We start from the raw sequence: 21,261 nt of genomic DNA on the forward strand, positions 1-21,261 counted from the left end.
CAAATAATGTCATTAAATAGACTATTAGAAACTGATTTCTTTGTTTAAAACAAATGACTACGATATTCTATGGATAACTGCTTATCCGCTTAGTCGATGTGAATAGACGCGGGCGTGTGCGTCGCAACTTGCAGAATATACGGCACCGCAGAGTTCTTTTGTCACGATTATCGTGGAAAATCCGATCGGGGGAAGTGTGGCGGTTGCTTTCAACGGCAAACTGCATTATGAGTTATCTGAGCCGCTGCGCCGACTATATTATATACTCGAGTTTTGTGTAACTAACTTGTACTGTCCAAGTCTCTAGTTCTCGATGAATATTGCATGATAGTTGCTATCAGATTGTCAATAAAATATTTTGTAATAAATATTCATTGTATACTGTTATAGGCACTTAGCTAACATAAAGAAATTTCAAAATTATTTTCATACATTGAATAAAGAAAGAAGAAACACCTCTAAGAACCACTCTTTTAAATCTATAATAATGATCATATCTAAAAATGCGTTCCCACTACAGTAATTGTCATTTTTAATCTTTGCAACTGTCTATAATTCTGCAAAAATGTCACCAACATCTACTATTTTTATAATTAACATAAGTTTACTACTATTTTTTTTGTCTTTGATACATTTTGGCAACACAAAAGTTATCAATTTAAATTTGGTAGAGACCAATTAAAACCTTTAACTTGTTAGATACAATTGAATATTTTAAATTAAAACTTCACAAATAACACTTCAACAATTTTTGTTATTTTGTTTTTATTTACTGATTAGCTGTTTATTAAAATTACATTACAAATTTAACCACCAGAACACCCATAAGCGATTAATGGTATAGAGTTCGCAACTTCATTCTCTGATTATAATCCATTGAAAATATCCATAAAAGTCGAACATTACCCAAAACAAAGGAGGGGAGGGCCGGGTATTAGGTGCTGCGCCGCCATTGAACAACTTTTGTTCCATTGTGTGTCCACTAGAGGGAGGCCGAACACAAAGACACGGCTCAGACATAGACCGAAATTCATCAGCAACACGATTGTTTGCTACATAAAGGATGCCATTGTCGACAAATATGATATAGTAATACAATGTGGATGCTCTAATTAGAACGAAGAACTTTGCTGAAACAGTGGACGGTATAATAGAAAGTTTGAGTGAGATTATCTCATTGTTTTATTAAAGTAAAAGATAACGATGATATTGATGGAATATTTACGTGCAAGTACATAACTAAATTAAAATTAATCTGATTTCATTTGATTGCATTCTTTTAAGACTTTAAAACGGGTACCTTTAAGCCACTTAACTGTTATGGTATAATTTGGTCGATCACATTGTCTGTTGTAGAACGGGCTATGAGTGTGTAATGTGATGTACAAACACCTCTTTCCATAACGATCTACATAGCACCAAGCATCCCTCGGTCATGTGCCGAAGTGATTCCCGATCACAATGCCTCGAACTTTCCCTTTTTTCGTATTTGAACTCACTTAAACCGACCGCGATTTGCGGTTTTCTCCCTTTTGTTTACCCTATTTGCTTGCGACGTCCTTTCATATTCGCATGGACTTGAGTGATGTTATTATTGTATCGTTTTACAAAACTCTGGGGTTTCTTTTCGTTTTATTATTCTATATCTCAAATAAAAACGTGTTTTGCATTAAAATGGTTACACAATTTTGTAATAAATGTATTTTTTTATTAACCTAACTATAAATGAGATATTTCTTTTTACTTTCCCGTTAAACGCCACTTAATTTGCCTGCATTTGATTCTTATTAGGGAAACCTATCCAAACCATTCTCTGGTGCTATAATAGGGGGTGTTTATTTCCGAATATAATAAATGCTGGCTAGGGAAACAGTTATTTATCTTATATTGAATTATCTTAAATTGAATTAATAAGTATTTAAAATCAATTTTGGGTCAATAAAGAGTTATTGAGATTTTTTATCGAGTAAATCTTAGTAAAGGTTTACATCCGTATCTACGAAAGCATGTTTAATGTCATTGGTTAAAACTTGGTGTTAAGGCTTTGTTCAAGCCCGTCTGGGTATGCAGACACAATATATAGTATTGTTGTGTTCCGGTTTGAAAGCTTAAATGAGCTAGTGTGACAGGTACAAGGGATATAACATCTTAGTTCTCAAGGTTGGTGGCGCATATGAGAAGTGATTAATATATCTAGCAGCAATGTGTATGGATATGGACTTACCATCAGGTGGCCCTTTTGCACGTCTGCCTTATAGCGAAAAAAAGAACCTTAACACATCCCGATCGTGACGAATTTTCCTTTCCATCGAGTCTTTAGAGTAATGGAGATAATGCCCTTGATTTTGCGCATAAAATTGTACACTAAGATATATATTGAGCTAGTCATAATATGTCATTACAATATTTAGTAAAACCTTTATCATTGTTTACATAACCAGTGGGATTCTGTAAGTATTCAATTCGTTTTCACTAGTGAAATATTGAAAACCAACTTACGACGATATACCATTTTGATAAGTGTATCCTATAAAATTTATAATTATTATACTCGTAGTCAGTCACATATCACATTCTGAGATTTCACGCTCGTATTCTGCGGCGAGTCTCGAGTTTCTTCTTATAGAATACCTATGCTGCATAAAATTGTATTTGTGTTAGACAATCAGTTTAATGAGGAAGATTAATTACTTTACGCTACAACAAGAGCAACAACTCTCGTCTCTTAAGCATTATAAAAAAAAAAAAAACGTTTTTTTTCATGTAAGGAATTTTTACCATGTACATCTTTTTGAAAGTACATTTTTTTATTTTATTTTTGCATATGACTACAAATCTATTTGCGTGTGAAAGAATTGTAATATCGTTTCCAAGCCACACTATTATAAATAGAATAATAAATATATGTTTACACTTTTATTGAATTCCATTCAATGATATGTTTTAAATGGTAAAATAAAAATTGAACTTTTGTACTGATTTTTTTTATGAAGGGCGGGTTTCCGAATCGCACCAGCGTTTGTTTTGCCCCTATACATCTCGACAGTAAAACTATAAAGTTGGCAATTTTGGTACTTTTTATGTTATTGCAATTACCACGTAGTGGTCCTAATTGTCAACCAAAACTATGGCAATAGTTTCTTTAGATCGTGAGTGTACACTACCACATAAAATATCAGTACAATAGTATCTACATATTTAATATCTTCTCATTTTCTATACTTCTGTATTGTATACTAGTTTCGGGCCACGTTATCTCCCGTGTGTTAGGTGTTTGGTAGATTTTTTGGAAGAAAAAGCCACAAATGTGCTATACTATAATCTATCTCTTTGCCAAATTTATTCAGACCCGTTCAGCCGTTCTGGCGTGATGGAGTAATCCAATATTTCGCATTTATAATATTACGAAGATAGCTAATAATATAATGGTCAATTTATGTAAATATATACAAATAAACATTGCCTTTATGTAAATTGTTCAAATCGTGTATTGATTACTATAAAAAATATAAAGTATTTTATCAATATCATCTTCATTTCTTTTAGAAATACCTAAATATACAATACAATAGTTGATATTATGTACGTTTACATAAAACGTAACAGCAAATCAATCAATCAATATGCTTAATTTGTATATAATACATCTCTTTCTTGGATGTCAAGAAAAACATGAATGTCACATATGATGGATACATGCGACCTGCAATTTACCAGCGTGGTGTAGTATACTTCTCCTCGCAACGATCGGCATTCTTATTCATGCATCGGGACATCCACAGACAATTACTTTGCTTATAATAAAGCACCCTGAAAACATTTATAAATTACGAGCGTCATCTTCGATACAAGAGATCCCCATATCTTAATACAAAGAATAGGGTTGTCATCATGCCTAATCTAGCATCGCTTGTCATTCAAACCATTGTGTCTCATCGCTAAGCTATTGTTTAGGATATTTGATAAAACGGCTCTGGCTGTTTTCCAACTGGTGGAAATGTGTCCCTTCGTAATTTAAAGTTAAGAGTATGTCAGAAAACGCATTGAGTGCATGATAATCATTCTTAGATTTACATACAATAAAAATATTGATTTATAAATATTTTTCATTGGCCAATGTTTATACTCGCTATCAGTCTATTCCGCCACTAGACGATTTCATTTGCCCAAAGGTTGCTTGGAAGAGAATGAGCTTTAGCGACAATGCTGTATTTTGTAACATCTGCTATTTGGTTCCATTATAATTGTTTTGCCGTCATGAATATTATTATTATTAGGTTTATTTGTCTTAATCTTTCTACGATTTAGAACAACTTTAGGTAACCAGGGACAGACTAACCATTTCGTAACCAACACAATGTAATTCACAGAGCCATTATTTTTATTCCCTACCACAACGCAATTGTCTTTATAATTACGATTTCCTTTTGCTATATAACAATTAACAATTTTATTAGGAAAAAAGAACAGCTTTGTCCTAATTTTTTGCCCCTGCACTATGTGCCTACTCTGCTGCCTTATGGATAATCCGGCCATGTATATAACTGATCTATTTCTATATATATTTTTGCATTAGCAGCCTGTAAATTTTCCCACTGCTGGGCTTAAAGGCCTCCTCTCCCTTTGAGGAGAAGGTTTGGAGCATATTCCACCACGCTGCTCCAAGGCAGAATTTCGTTGAAATTAGACACATGCAGGTTTCCTCACGATGTTTTCCTACACCGCCGAGCACGAGATAAATTATAAACACAAATTAAGCACATGAAAATTCATTTGTGCCTGCCTGGGTTTGAACCCGAAATCATCGGTTAAGATGCACGCGTTCTAACTACTGGGCCATCTCGGCTCATATATATAAATATATTAGTTATAACTACTACAGTGATAGTAGATTAGTTATAACTATCTCGTTTGGGTATATTATTATATAACAGTAGAGGCGGTGTTCCGGCTCTCGTAAGTTGTTGGCTTATTTAAAACGAATTGAGGTTATTAGTGATGAGATAATAGTAAAAATTGAAAAGATACTTAGTAATACATATATGTGATGATTTTATTGTAGAATTTTTACGTTAATCAGATTGGTTACCTTGTTGAATTTAATAACTATAGGTACTCAATAATTTAATTTTACTGCAAATTTTATAAGCATTTTATTTTTAATTTCGTCGACAATTATTTTTAAAATTTTCCTAAAGTTTTATTTCACATAAACGTTATATTATTTCTGAAGATAGAAAACATTCATATCTACACTTTGAAACTTATTTAAGTTACGGCCATACGGAATACAATTACTGTGGCGTGGATTGCGTGAGTTCTATACCCCAAAAAACGACACCCCTCAAACTGACAACAGTTCAATGCTGTATTGCATTAATACTGTTAAATTATCCTAGAAAAAAATGCAATAAAGCCCTTTGTCCACAAAAAATATAATCTGGTGTCTATTTAAAGGGCTTATATTAATTTTATAAGGGTCGTATTCACGAAATACATAGGTTTTCCTCTATTGATTACTAGATGCAATGTTTTTAATCGTAAATTTTTTTAATGAGGGGCGTTTTCCTTCTTCAGTCCAGCCGTTTTACATTGTAATTCAAACAGTGATTACAAAATTGATTATTTAATAACACAAATAAATATTAAATATTCGTAAAAATAAAAATAAAATAAAAAAAATGTAACTGTGGTGTCAGATAAAATGTTGTAACTGAATTTAAAATCAATTTCATCCAGCCGATTGAACTGATCTATTATAACTTGTTCAAAATGTATTGTTAAAAAATAGTGAATGAATAAACTTAAGGCGTTAAGTTCAGAATGAAAAGAAGTGTAAATATAAAAATGAATGTTATAAATGAGAAAAAAAGTCTCAATTTATATTCACATTCCTCGCCTATAAATTATTGAATTCCGCTGTGTGTCATACTAGTTACTACTCTAAGCGCTTCGAGTGTAAGGTTTGCTTTCTTAGAATAAAAGAGATTTTTATTTTTGTTTTAGAAATAAACAAATTGTTTCTGTATCATCAGCACACGGAATCATTATTTTTATTACTATTTCTTTTAAATCTGAACACAAATATGATGTCATATCTGTGTCGAAACATTCATACTTTTAAGAACATTAAAGGATGCATAAAATTACCAATTCAAAAGTAAACCTATTTATAATACGACTAAATACAAAAGGCAGTTCTTTACACGACACCACATCGGTCTCTTGCCGCATCATGGACACAAAAGCTGCAAAGAATGGCAACTTACAAAGGAGAATGGAAAATAGGTTACACTCTGAAAGGTTGGGTGAAAATTTAAATATTCATGTCAATGTACAACTTAACCACGAAAATGTGAGGTACTTATGATATCTACACGTCCATATATTACCTGCTTAGAAGAAATGAATAATATAACTATAACTTGACATACATATATAGTGATTTATATATATATATATATATATGTTTTATAATTATAAAAATAGCCGCAAAGCCGCAAAGGGTATTTAACTCTTAAATGGACCAAAATATAAATATTACATTAATATATTTAATTACAAACTTAATTATACGTAAGTATATTCTATATACTATATACTACCTACTTTATACCTCTATAGTGTGTATGTGTGCAAGATCGTCTCGGTAGATACCATAACTGATTATATATTCCACCGCCAAGCAGCATACTCTACTGAATATTATTGTGTTTCTGTTTAAAGAGTCGGTGAGCTAGTGTAAGTAGAGGCACAAGTGACGTAAAATGTTAGTTTCTATGGTTGGTGGGACATTCGCGATGTAAGGAATGGTTAAACTTCTTACGGCGCCATTTTCTATGGGCAGTTGTTGGGCACCGCTTACCATCAAGTCTCCCATTTGCTCGTCCGCATATTTGTACCAATTATATAAAAAAGACAACAACTACGTACAATGTTTTATAATGTAAATGTCCTATTGCCGAACGCCTCCAATCCCTTGAGGAGAACGCTTGGCGCTTATTCCAAGACGCTGCTCGAATGAAACCCGCATTCGATGCATAATGGCTTGAAACAATATTAATGTCCAGGTTAGCACCAAAAACTAAAAAAACTATGATTATGTATAATGTAAACATAAATAACGTATTCTGTTAAAAAAAAAAATCGCATACTAAACATGTCCAAAGAAAGTCAAAAAAAGAAAAGTAAATTCTGATGAATCTTTTCATAACAATTTTAGTAAAAAGGTATTTTTTAGAAACTACAGCAGAAAATCATATCAGTTGAGAAACTAAAGAGTAAAAAATAAACAAGACAAGGCTTAATATTATAACATTATCCTCCTTGTGATGTAACGCTGAAATAGAGTATCGTCCACAAAGAGATCCATTCAATAAAGTGGAGATAAATCACAGCCGCGATCGAGCGAACACTTTAAAAGCTGGTTTTAAAACTTCTTTATTAACCTACTTTAAAATCTATGAGAGAGCATCTATTGAAAATATAATTAGCATTTGTTAATAACCTAAATAATATAAATCTAAAATATTATGATATAATTATATATTGTAGTACAATATTATGATCTATTTCGGTTTTATTAAAGGATGTTTATCAAGGAATGAATGACTCGTCGACGACGCGATTTCCACGCGTCCACTTACTGATGGAAAATTAAATAGCGGAACCATTGTTGTGTCGAAACATGTCCGTAAGTGAAATCGAAAAATTTAAATATATATTAATAATTAATATTATTAAGACTATTACGTCTCATTATGAATTATCATTTGCAATTCAATTAAATTAAAAAAATAACTGGATGTTCGATATAATTTACGATTTCGATAAAACGTGTCCTAAACTTAATTTTTCACTTTGACAATTTAATTATACTCTACATGAAGTAACCAACTAAATCTTGTTTTGCCTTCACAAATAATAATATCCAGTCATACTACGTACTATACTACATACGAGTACGCTTATTACTCTGTTCTTTCTATTTGTTTAATGATCTTATGTACAATAAACAAAGTTAAAAAAGACCGTTTTTGAAAAGGTTAGGCGTCAATTGAGTAAAGTGATAATTAATATGAATAATAAGTGTGTACTTCTTCTATGTGAAGACACTGATCGAAGGACCAAGTCCGGATGGATTTCCTGTAATATTACTAAAAACGTGTACCCTTGCTATTTGCCTTTTGCCATTAAATCAGCTTTTTTAATAAATCTCTTGATTGGAAATTAGCCCAGCTACTAGGTACAGAATTCTGGTACTAAGTTTTATTTTATTATAAAATTCAAATATTGCAATTAGTATACCGTCTAAGATGACTAGTAAAGCGTTTGACAAGGTTAGTTACTCAATTATTATTTTTTTTACTCAATATGTTAAAGGAAAAGGAAGAGCACTTATATGGAAGATAAATCATATTTACAAAATATAATTAAATTAGTCGTATTTAAAGGTAAAAAATCGCCGCCAATAAACAATAATTGATTCTGGTGTGATTCAAAACTTGGTCCTCCTTTTCTTTAGTATAAGCTATTCATTAATTATCTTGTTGAAAATATTTTTTGGACTTATGCTAACAATCCACATACATACATCTTCTTTGTAATCACGTACACTAAAAAGAGAAAAAGTATTATCAATTACAAAATTCATAAAGATAAGTACTGTTTGTACTATTTGACGATCAGCCTTAATTTCTACAATCATCACAATAGTAGGAAAAACTTTAAAAATCATGCAGATTCAATTTTCTATACAAAATATTAATACGAGCTTAGCTGGAGTACCGTTTTAATTTGGCCCCCGTGCTATGTTGTACATTCTAATAAGATTGACAGCGTGCAGAAGATTGAGTTGTATTTTACTGCGGTGGTACCTCTAGACAAATCCAATCTTATTCTGGCCGTCTAACAAAGTTGACTAACAAAATGCCTAGTGTTAGCGAGTAACCCTAGCCTCCAAAACAGCTTTATGATATTTGATTTTATACAATTAATTATATCACATTATTATTACATAATATAATTAATATAACCGAAACTATTAAATTTACATTATTATAAATATGTAAAACTTTAATTAATCTTATTTTATATGGCATAATATTTAATACTAGTATATAATATGATTTCTTTATTTTAAAAGATTGATCTGTCAAGGAAAATAAACAGACTATTGCGAGGCATTGTTAAGTATATATGTTGGAGCATTATTATCAAACTTTAATTTATTTTGTCACCCTAATTTACTAAAATTACACTATTATAGAAATTCGTCTTCAAAGACTGGGTTTGTTGATCCTACGTAAAGTGCTACATACTAATTTACTATCCCTGATAAATATTGAATACTAGACACAAATGACCTTTATTTTTCATTTGTAAAAATAACAACTTGTATTAAACTTTATAGGAATTTGTAATGCGTATATAATGAAATTACTGATATTATATATTTTTAAGTCACGTTTCTCATTAAAGTGAATAAAATATTAAAGTGAAATAAGAAAATTTTAATAAGAATAAGATTTATATATGAAAATATATTGTTGGCGCAACCTTCTTTTTCATACCTATGTGTAAAATTTCAATTGTGGTTGTGTCAAGAACTAGTTCTACTTGATAGCATGGCATCAAACAGATGTTATTCTATCAAATAGAACGACAATTAGATATGCAATAATAAAAAAGGTAAGTAAAATATAATTTGTTGTGTTTGACAAACAAGATAAATACGACCGGCTTCAACAAGTTGCCCGTACGTAGGCTTAAACTAAAAATTTAAGAATAATACACCTATGCGGGTGGGTTTTGTTTCTTTGTATTTATATATGACAACCCTCAACTGACAATCTATTCAATAGAGACACAATTATCAAAAACAATTTTAAATCAATCAATATTGATTTAAAGTGCAAAGCGTAATTGCATTTTTATTTATAAATCATAAATGTCATAATTTTAAAATTATTATAATGATGAAACCACATTAATTAGTTAAGATTGAATATGGTTTAAGTAAATATGTTATCACTATCGCTAATAAATCACTAAAATCCCAATGCCATAACACTGCCTGCCTGCATACTTGTGCAGCACCCTTAATAGCAACATTATTAGGTTCAATTAACAAAATTGAATAAACAACACTATTATCGCTGGTAGTGTTTAAAATAAGGCTCTTAAGGCTCTTTGCTTGCACTTACATCTTAATAAAAACACTTCCACATTCACAAAATCATCCTATTTACTGATGTATGACAATATAGGGATGTATGATAATAGATCGCACCCGCCCGGCTTCGCACGGGTGCGATCTATTAATACCGAAAATGATATGATATTGGTAAATATAATTTATAACCCTGAGTGCTAATGTGTGTTATACACACATTAGCACTCGGGAATAATGTAGCTTTCAATTAGTGAAAAAAAAATTCAGAGATTACTTCCTACATACAAACAAACAAATTTTACCTCTTTCCAATATTAGTATACGTATACGATTATAAAGCTATTTAGTACGTTATTTTGATAAAACGATAAAATTTCCTTTCTTAAAAAAAGCGTTAATAAGGTTTATATAAAAGACCTTTGTAAAGAAACAAAATCGGGTTTCAAACATTATTAAGAGACGAGTGATCGGCACTCTGATGAATTTCGGTTTATGTTCAACGCCGTAGAGTCTTTGTGGCTCTTTCAGCAACACAATAGGGACAAAAGTTATTCAACGACAATGCGAGCACCAAATACCGATCGTCCAGCCCCCTACCCCCTCCTTTCCAGTAGGTGCCTAACCATTGTTTACTTTAATACTCTTCTTTTATGTATATTATCGATAGAACCATCAATGTAATCGCGAAATTGAATAAGCGAACTGAAAAAGGTTAAAACAGTATCACTGATACAGTTCTTATTTATCTTCCCTATTACTTTTGTTGTTACCTTTAATAGTAAGATTATGATGTTTTATAAATATTACCTTCGTTATTGCCTAGTCTAATAAATATATATCGCAATTTATAAAAAGCTAATAATTATAGAGAGCGTTTATTAAACAATAACTATCAATCAATGAAACAAAATAAACCTTCACCTTACTTCATATAAGCCACCTTAAGAGCGTGTCACTTTTATTTTCTCCGTTGGGTATCTTAACTCTTTACAGTTCCACAGTTTTGAACAAAGCCGTGTCGAGATTATATCATGCTTAACAATATTTCGTCAGTTACTATTCACGACGGCGGCCCGTTACAAAAAGCCTGAACGTTCCTACAAAAGCTGCAAAGAATGAATGGGTGTGGGTGGTGGGGGTATGTCGATTCAATAGGAGAAAAGAGGGATGTGTAGTTACGTAAGTATGTTTTGTGGTGCGTGCTGGGGAAAGAGTGAAGGAAGCTATTTTAAAAAAATATGAACTGTTTAAATATTAACATTCGTAAGGTGTTTTACGAAGCTGTTTCACAGTTATGGATATGCTCAACGGTGGATGTGTTGACTGCTACCCTTGACAAGGTCCATTTAAAATCCTTTATGATACTTTTGCGCTTTGTCAAAAGCTTTACGTTTTGCCTACACACACATACAGAAAAGCAATAGTTGATATGTGGTATTATTTTTAAATGATTGCGATGTATTTGTATCAGACATAAAATTTAAAAGAAAAACAATTCTTGAAAATGTCGATGTTTTCTTCTGGCCAACGAATCGCAATTTTTTTAATTGCTATTGTAAGTAGGCATTAATTTTTTGACTACTACCCCATACCCCATTTACCTTCTGTTGCGTCATTAGCGTTTTAAATTGTTAGATTTCACAACTACAAGCTAACTTACATAGTAACACTAGACTATTACATTTTCAAATAAGCATGACTAATGAGTTCTTAACAAGTAAATAGCAGGTTCTTTTTAGTAGTCCCTCCGACGCGGGGCTATACAAAAGTCGTATACTGGCGGTTTCACGAACAACTTTGAGTGTGACCCCACAAAGCTGTGGAACGTCATTTAAATGCACACGTTTCATTGGCTCTGAATGCTTCAGGGAAGTTGAAAAAGAACGGGCCAATTACGACGCTTTTGTGGCGACGCGACCTCTCGAAGTCTTGAGTGTAACTTTATTTTGTGGGGATCTAAGATTCCTTTCATTTTCGAAATTCGAAAGCCACATATCAAAGACTATCCCAATCAGGAGCGTCAACACAAGTATAATAATTATACTAGTGTGCGTTATTTAAGAAAATATTACTTTAACTTAATATTCCAAATGTAGTGAACTACATTTTAATGAAAAGGCAACTTTTTTACTTTTTAAAAAACTACAGATTTTCTTTCAATGAACTAAAAGTAGGATTTTGCTTAAAATAAAGTAGCAAAGGAACTTGCGATCTATTGGCTGACCGACCGACTGAAGCAAAATCTTTTGCGGTTACCGTTCCGTTTCTTCGCCTTCTTTGAATCGAATTCTTTTGACTGAAAATATAGACGGACTTGGTATTAAAAATAAATACATTATTGCTTTAGACTTTCATTGAACATCTTTCAATGAATGCTTTTATAAGTAAGTAAATAGTGCAGATTTAAGAAAAAAATGAATTCGAATAAAAGGTCATAATTCAATGTAAAAAAATGTTATATATATATTTATTTGTAGAATTGAATGTTTTTTACATTTTTGATACTTTGTAATCATAGTATTCCATTAATTACCATAATTTTACAAAATACATATGCTTAAATATTTGTGCATTACTAATAAATATTATGTATTAATTAGTATTTAAGTTTATGTAATCAATAGTTAGAAGATGAAAGCAATGAAATGCTCCGATAATGAGAACCAAACAGGTGTAACTACTGCGGACAAGCAACCAATCGTGAATGGGTCAGCGTCATCGATTATGAACGGACCTCCGATCAAAATGCATTTATGGCGTTCGGTCGTTCGTTAGCGGGCCGTCAATGCGGCTCGGTCCACCCGCTATAAATTCCGTATTGAGCGGACACACAACAAAGCACGTTTTGTCTTGCAAATGAAAACGCGCACATTTCGCGGTATTGTGCGCGGCTGTTTCGGTGCCCGCCATTATTAACGGCGAACATGAAAGACAAAAGGTTCGTCTGCAGCACTGAGGCTGGCCTAGATAGCAGATTATTGTACTAACACAATAGAAGCGTTAATTCCCCGAGTCTACCATTATTTTGTTGTTTGCAAGTTTATCGCGTCAATCGATTTCATCGCGATCGGCTTTTGTTTTGCTACTGTTGGCGCCATTCAGATGTACACGGTTAAATTGACCAAATTCGTTGTTAATTCCTTGTTATAATTTTATTAAGCATTGAATTTATATAATGCTTACCTAGAAAATATATATTTAAATATATTTTCTATTTTTTTCTTAATATCGTAAAAAAGCATTGCGATATTATTCCTAAAAAAGGTAAGCTTTTGCCGAAATCATAATTTTACTATGTAAACAATATTATTGACATCTTAAACATCATACATACATAACTTTGAAATAGTAAAAAATAGAACAAGAACAGTAACCTAAAATGGTATTTATTGGTGTTAATAGTGTAGCCTCTACTTTAATTTTTTACTCTTATTTTATATAAAAAAGGAAACAAATCGAATACACAAATTGTAAAATATTTTAGATTAACCTACTCTGCACCATTAATAATGTACTCTACATTATTTTGATAATGTAGAGTACATTATCAAAATAATGTGTACGTGCAGAGTAAGTGTTTATGATAAATGTCATGTGCTACGAAGAATAAAAATGGATAATTCATACAAATTACAACAAAATTAAAATTAAAGAATAATCAGACGAAACAAATATATATAATATATTTTACCACCTTTTCATTTAACTCAAATCATGTATTTAAAATCCATTAAATTGAACTATTAACGGATATTTTTATATAACTAATATATTTTTTTTTATAAAAATAGGATATTCTAAAATAAACTCCAATTAATCTTACTAGATTATTTTAAAATACTTACCGCTTAAAGTTATCCACGGCCAAAAATTCCAATATTTCCAATTGGTATCTCACAAACACAACACATTTCCACAACACAAATATAATTCCGATCCACTGATTCCAAAATGATTTGGCGGGAATTCGGTGCCGGCGAAAAAGTTCAAACGGGCTTCGGTCGCTCGGCTTGCAACCAAGCGAACGCCATAAAAGAGAGACTGCGGTAGACTGCGAGCCGGCCGGCGAGTGACGTGCACGATTTTGCCGCGCCGAATCCTTGCGCACTACGCTTTAAATCTGTTTCAACCCCAGTGTAGCCTATATGCATATCAGTGCAAGAGTGCATAACTGATACGAAATCTTAGATAAAAATATCGGATTCAAATTACCAATAACTATAATATACTATTGTTTTCTTTTTGTTTTGTTTGTTCATTATATCTTATTAAGTCATATTCATAGGTTATAACTTTACCATTAAAAGAAGAAAACCACTTCGACGATAACATAAACTAAATGTTATCATGTGTGTAATAGCAAAAGCGTCCTACTCTACAATTAACAAATGAAGAGCCCCTTAGTGCCCACGGCTGGATAACAACGACTCTCCTTTGAAGACTAATTGTAAGATTATTCCACTAAGTTGATCTAGTGCAAGTCACTCAATAAAGACGTCATCATTTTTTTCAATGCACATATGATTACTTACTACCTTACGATATCGACTTTGATCACCGATCACGAGATAAATAATTAGTACGCGCAATACCATCCGCTTAAGATCTCATATCCTATCTAATGAACCTGGCGGTATATAATTGTTATTTTTAGCATTAGCAGCCCGTAAATGTCCCACTGCTGGGATAAAGGCCTCCTCTCCCTTTGAGGAGAAGGTTTGGAGCATATTCCACCACGCTGCTCCAATGCGAGTTGGCGGAATACACATGTGGCAGAATTTCGTTGAAATTAGACACATGCAGATTTCCTCACGATGTTTTCCTTCACCGCCGAGCACGAGATGAATTATAAACACAAATTAAGCACATGAAAATTCAGTGGTGCCTGCCTGGGTTTGAACCCGAAATCATCGGTTAAGATGCACGCGTTCTAACCACTGGGCCATCTCGGCTCATAATTGTTATACAATATTCATATACAATACAATATAATTGTTATATAATATTCATATTAAAGAACATCGAAATTATACTATGTGAATTGTGGTTATTGGTATTCAAATATTGATAAGCGACGAAAAAGCTAAAAATAACATATTAACCTAATAAGAAACATTGCGTTTAAAAAAATAAAAAATATGCTTACAAATTTTGTCAAAGGAAGCATCGAAGACAGCATAAGTTGATATAAGGTGAAAACATTGAGTAATATGTCCGATGACAATGGTGCGAATGCGGCACAAAGCAGCGTAGTGTATTGTGTTATTCCACACAATACACATTGCATACACGAACATAACAAATTTACGTTGCTATACAATAAAACTGTCAAGCAATTAACGGCCTTATATTTAATAAAAATATATTATCGTTAATAAATTATACATTTTACTTTACTATACCAAATTAATTAATTCAATTAATGTCTTTAAAAATTATAATAATAAATAAATTGATTGAATTCTTATTCGAAATAAAAGCGTTTTACGCAATGATATTAAACATATTAGTAAATAGTTCTTACCATACTAAATTATACTATAAAGTACAATGACTTTCTAGTAAAATTTAGTATCTATCTAAATATTATTATTATAATTATTTCACAGCCATTTTTTTTTGCTCGACATTCTTTCAATTATTACTTAAACAATTTATTCTTCGGTAAATAAAAACTACATTCTGAAAAGTATTATACTGATATTTCTTTGTACCTATTGTACACATCTATTGAAACGACCTCATAGCGTTACTACCTACGAGTACATAAACCTACTCGACCATACACTCTAGAGTACAATAGTAGTAGTATGTATTCCGGTCCAAGTCAAGAAAATGAAATACGAGAATAATGCATAATATATCCTATCACATTTTTTGGCTCTTGAGACATTTTATTATTTAGAAAAAAGTAAATAATAAAACTGGTTTAATGTATAGAAACTAACAACCAGCATTCACCATGTGACTGTCTAGAACTACTTCGAGACTTATAACAACAAATTAATTATCGCTGGGTACCATGTGAAACCTTGAAAAGGCTTAACATCCAGTCAAGACCTATTTATGATGTAAAATTTTACAAAAAATCCAATTTTATGATAATAGATAATTCAATAAAATGGTTCTGCTTGACATGAGTGTTCACAGAACCCACACTTCTTGTGAAACCTCATCTTCGACTGGATTTTGGGTGAAAACAGATGCCACTCTTATCTAAGCTCGGCGTGGGTGGTCAGAGTAGTGGTAGCCAGCTGGCTGTTAGGCAACTTCCTAATTGTTTAGCCAGGGATGTAACATCACTGATGTTGAACCGCATTGAGATCCAAGGCCTGAGCTTCTTCGACTCTCACATCCCAGATTCAACTTGATCGACATAAAACAAAATTCTAATAACGAATATTTATTCCAGTACAATATGTAACAGTATTGATAACTGACAAATTAAGCAAAGATTAGGCAAAGTCGTGTCTATAAGATATTATAGTAATTAAATTGTTGACAGTCTTGATTTTTTTTCTCTACATCTCTATATGAAAAATCTATAATCGATCTGACCCGTAATAATTGTAAATATTAATGTCATGTTTCATTTTGTTGTTTGAATTAAAACAAATTTTATATAATGTCATTTCGACATCTGAAAGCTTACAATGAGAGGATATGATTGAATTATATTTAACGTTATCTATGTCCGTACATATAAGTAGACATAAGGTAATACATTCAAAGGAAAAGTTGAAAAGAAATCGTTACCTAGGCACTGAAAATAAATAAGTGTTGAGGAATAAAATAAGTTTCGCGGTCCACCATTGTGCGAGGGACCGCCTTCCAGTCCAAACAGTATTTCTATTGTGTCTGCCATTACCTAGCCCTCTTTTCGCCTTTTGTATTCGCCTCTTCTATTGAAGTGAGACCTTCCCAATGACGCTTTATGGTCGCTTTGAAGTATGCAAGATATATACTTACGTGCTTCCACATAATTCTAAAATATTACGATAACTACAATATTTTCCAGACAATATTGTACTCGATGTGACGTAGCATACGATAAATATTACAAAAAATACAAAGACATATACCTATGACTATTTGTGTGAACTTTATAGTATATGAAAATAACAATTGCAGTTTTTATTACTGAAAAAGTATAATTATTGACTGACGTGACTGACTAACCACATTTCTAGTGACTCAACATAGAGATGGTAGAACATTTTTTTTCATTTATGCAATTACAAATCCTTCATTTAGAAAGGGAAACTCTACATTATTTTATTTATATGTCAGATATAACGATTTTAGAGAATCCCTCCTTATTAGCTTCCCTAATGCTGGGCAAAAAATATGTTGGTGTATTTTGTGATGTTCTTGATAGATATTTTTGCAAAATTTTGTATACATAGGTAATACATTAGTTTTCGTCTTGCATACGTTATTCAGAATATATTAATTGCGCTTTATTATTACTTGTTGTCTTTATTATCTACTAATTGCGCTATATAGTCATTATAAGAGATTCCTACAGAGCATACTCATAGCGTTCTTGCGTACTATTAAATACAATAGATACCTACATAGAACAAATTACAAAAAGATTAAGATATTGACAAGATTACTTTTTTACTAATTTGGTATATTCCTAATAGAATGCGGAAAGATATAATACATACCCGGCCCCTTCCATTCAGTGCACCGCTCGTGGCCCGGCGGAGTTCTCCTCGGAGGGCAAAAGTGATCTCTGCGCGAGGCTATCCCGGTCATCGACTTCCTCGCGGCTGTCTGAATTTGGAAAAAGAGGCCACCGTCTCTCGCGCCTACGGCCTCAGGGTCACGCCCTAGAGTTTAAGGCCCTTATTATTTTAGCCGGAAAGTCGAGACGACGTTTTCGTGGTAACCCCCCGGGGAACTTGACCGGACCGCCGAGAAGAGTCCCTCTATTACTCCCCACAGTAGATCTAAGATCTCCATCAATGGAAGCAACCACGGCCACAATTTGCCCAGCACCATACGGTATTGTCGCCCGAACGGATCCCTGTCCCTCGAGGATCTCGTTCCAGGAGCGGGTATTGGCGTCCGAGATTTCGATGGATTTTGGCAGCTTCTTGGGACAACACATAATATCTGCGTTCGACAATCTCTGTCGTAGCATAGCGACATTAAAATCAGCTCAGCTACAATCACTTGACGTACATAAATATAGTGGTCCTGATGGAATACCAGCTATAGTGCTGAAGAAGGAATTTGTCTCACTCTATCACTTCAGTATTCTGTATGGTAACGGAACGGATCTTAAACAAACTACTGATCTATTACATATAAGGTCACTGTGTAATTAATGATCGACAGTACGGGTCAAAAACTTTCCACGTGTGATCTTCTAGCGTACGTAAGACATCCCTGAGGTGAAGCGATATCTCCCAGGCTTTCAACATAGTCTGACACAGAAGTCATCTCCACATACGGTCTCTTCCATCGCGCATGAAGAAATTTGACAACTCTTATTTTCGAACCACCAAGAAATGGAATTCTCTACCAGCACACGTCATCACGTGTATCCTCATGTAACCTCATATAAAATAAAAAGTCTACTCAATTAAATGCTAATGTCTGATGATCAAAATCATCCTTGAGATGAAGAAAATATAAGAGGCATACATCCATTCTCTGAATTATAAATAATAAATAAAAAAATATTGGACAACATCACATACATTACTCTGTTCCCAATGTAAGTAGCTAAAGCACTTGTGTTATGGAAGTAACGACGGTACCACAAACTGACCCGAGGAAACATAGAAAACTAATTAACTTTTTCTAAATCAACTCGACCGGGAATCGAACCCGGGACCTCGAATTGGCGTACCCATACAAATCGGTGTACACACTAATCGACCACAGAGGTCATCGAATAACTGCGGGTTATTGAAACTGTAAAAAAAAAGCTCAATTACGTCATTTGTTTATTTTTCTCGTTGAGTCCAACAGATGAGTTATAACGGCGAAAAAAATAGGAGACATTTAACTCACTCATTTTTAAGGTTTTGTAAATGGCCTTTTTTCTGTCCTTTACAATTTCATTAATTGAAAGATTAGGTATATACAATATTAATTTAAATAAAGAATAGATTACTAAAAAGTTAGAGCCTGATTTTCGTCGTATTCAAAACAATTGTCATCATAAGAATATAATCGAGTCCTCAACATCGAGTCTAAGAAAGGCCAAAAATCGGCGTACAGTAGAAGATAAGCTGCCGCGTTTAGTCCGGTTCCACCTGAGCAGGGATGCCCAGGCAGCTTTCCGAATTCTGGGGGAGCAATTTTGCGCTCGTCACTGTTCGGGGCAAGCGGAGCAGGCATCATAAGGCATAAGGCCCTTCCACCCTCACTGTGGACTTCTGCAACATAAGGGGACTCAACTCCAAATTAAACGCCGTTCACTTTCACCTGAGACAGCGAAGCCGGCCTTGCTCTTTCTTACCGAGACACATATGCCCTCTCCGGCTGAGAACATTTTTCTTTCCTACCCAGGTTACAAATTGGAATATTCTTTTGTAACACGGGCTGGGGTGTCCCTTTACGGCAGAGATGATATCTGCCTCGGCAGCCTTGACGGGCGGGACCTATCCATTATCTAGCTGCCTGTAAGCTGCGATGACCATCCGCGAAGGTCTCATAGCGGTAATTCCGAGGTGGCACCGGTCTTAGCACGTCTTCTCCGGAAATCCTACGCATTAGCTGTCGTCCCGAACTCCTGAAATACTGCTATATCCGATCCCTAGAAAAGGCAACCACTCAGACTCGTGTAATTATAGGCCATCACCTGTTTGTTTTCCAAAGTAAGATGGATAGCAGCAATTAAGTCCAAGGGAGATGTATTAGCAGCCAGCTTGGACATAGCGAAGGCCTTTGATCACGTATAGCACAAAGCGATTCTAGCTTTCTTCTTTTGGCCTCCCGGGAAATTATGCAACTAGATCACCATCTTTTTGTCAGATCGGAGCATCAAGGTCTTTGCGGACGGTGCATATTTTGACCTAAAATTCGTCAATTCTGGTGTTCCACAAGGCTACGTTTTAGCAACTCCAATTCAACCCAGTCCAATTCAACCTCCAAAAAGACACAAGTTTGCGCGTTAACCGTTAAAGAATCACCATTTTCCGCATCTCCTCGATTTGAGTTCCCATGAGATTCCCATTGCCGTCACAGCTAGTATCGAAGATTGTTTGGATTAATTCCGACTGCTAAATTTCACCTTCGGACATCTCGTCAAATTACGAATGCCTGCCTCGCACAACCACTCTGTGGAACCTTTCGCTGGCAATTTTTTGGAACCGATACGTCTTGGGAACCTTCAAAAAAAGTGCGTTAATATTTCTTAAAGGCCGGCATCACACCTGCAAGCCCCCCGGTGTTGAAGATGTCCATGAGCGGTTAACTTCAGTGAGCCTCCTGTTCGTTTGGCACCTGTAGCACAAAAAATTTAAATAAAAACAAAAAAAGACATGCGTAAATAAAATAGTAAGTACCGCCTTTTTACATAATCGAAAACCCATCAATTGAGAATATATGTATGACTGTATGTATGCTAGCATGGTTGCAGACACTTGACGTTTCTTATGGCACAACATCATTATTAATAAGGTATGTCACATGAGGAAATCAAATAAAAATGTTGCTCACCAGCTTGTTCTTCTCGTTACGTCTGGTTGAATTTTAAGATGTTTTAAAAACTGTTACCCTAAAATTAGTAGTCATCGGTCAATTGTTTTTCCTGCTTTCTTTATTTAAGAGCTACGCCACTGAACTCAACATATGATTACTACAATGGGTTTTATTATTTAAATGGCAATTTTCTATAATTCTTGAAGTCACTCTTCAAGAACAAATCTGAATACATTGCCTACGATCAAATTTCATTTTTTTCCTGTTGCCTAAGGTTTGTCAGGATTTGTTGAGTGAAAAATGTCATGTGATTTTTTAATACTTATTTCAATGATTTATTTAATATCTTTGTCACATTAATTAGAGAACAATTATGTCATTCTTAACATCAAAGCATCTATGCATATATCGATCAAATTAAA

The sequence above is a fragment of the Vanessa atalanta genome, chromosome 3, assembly GCF_905147765.1.
Source record: "Vanessa atalanta chromosome 3, ilVanAtal1.2, whole genome shotgun sequence".
NCBI classification, from domain to species: domain Eukaryota; kingdom Metazoa; phylum Arthropoda; class Insecta; order Lepidoptera; family Nymphalidae; genus Vanessa; species Vanessa atalanta.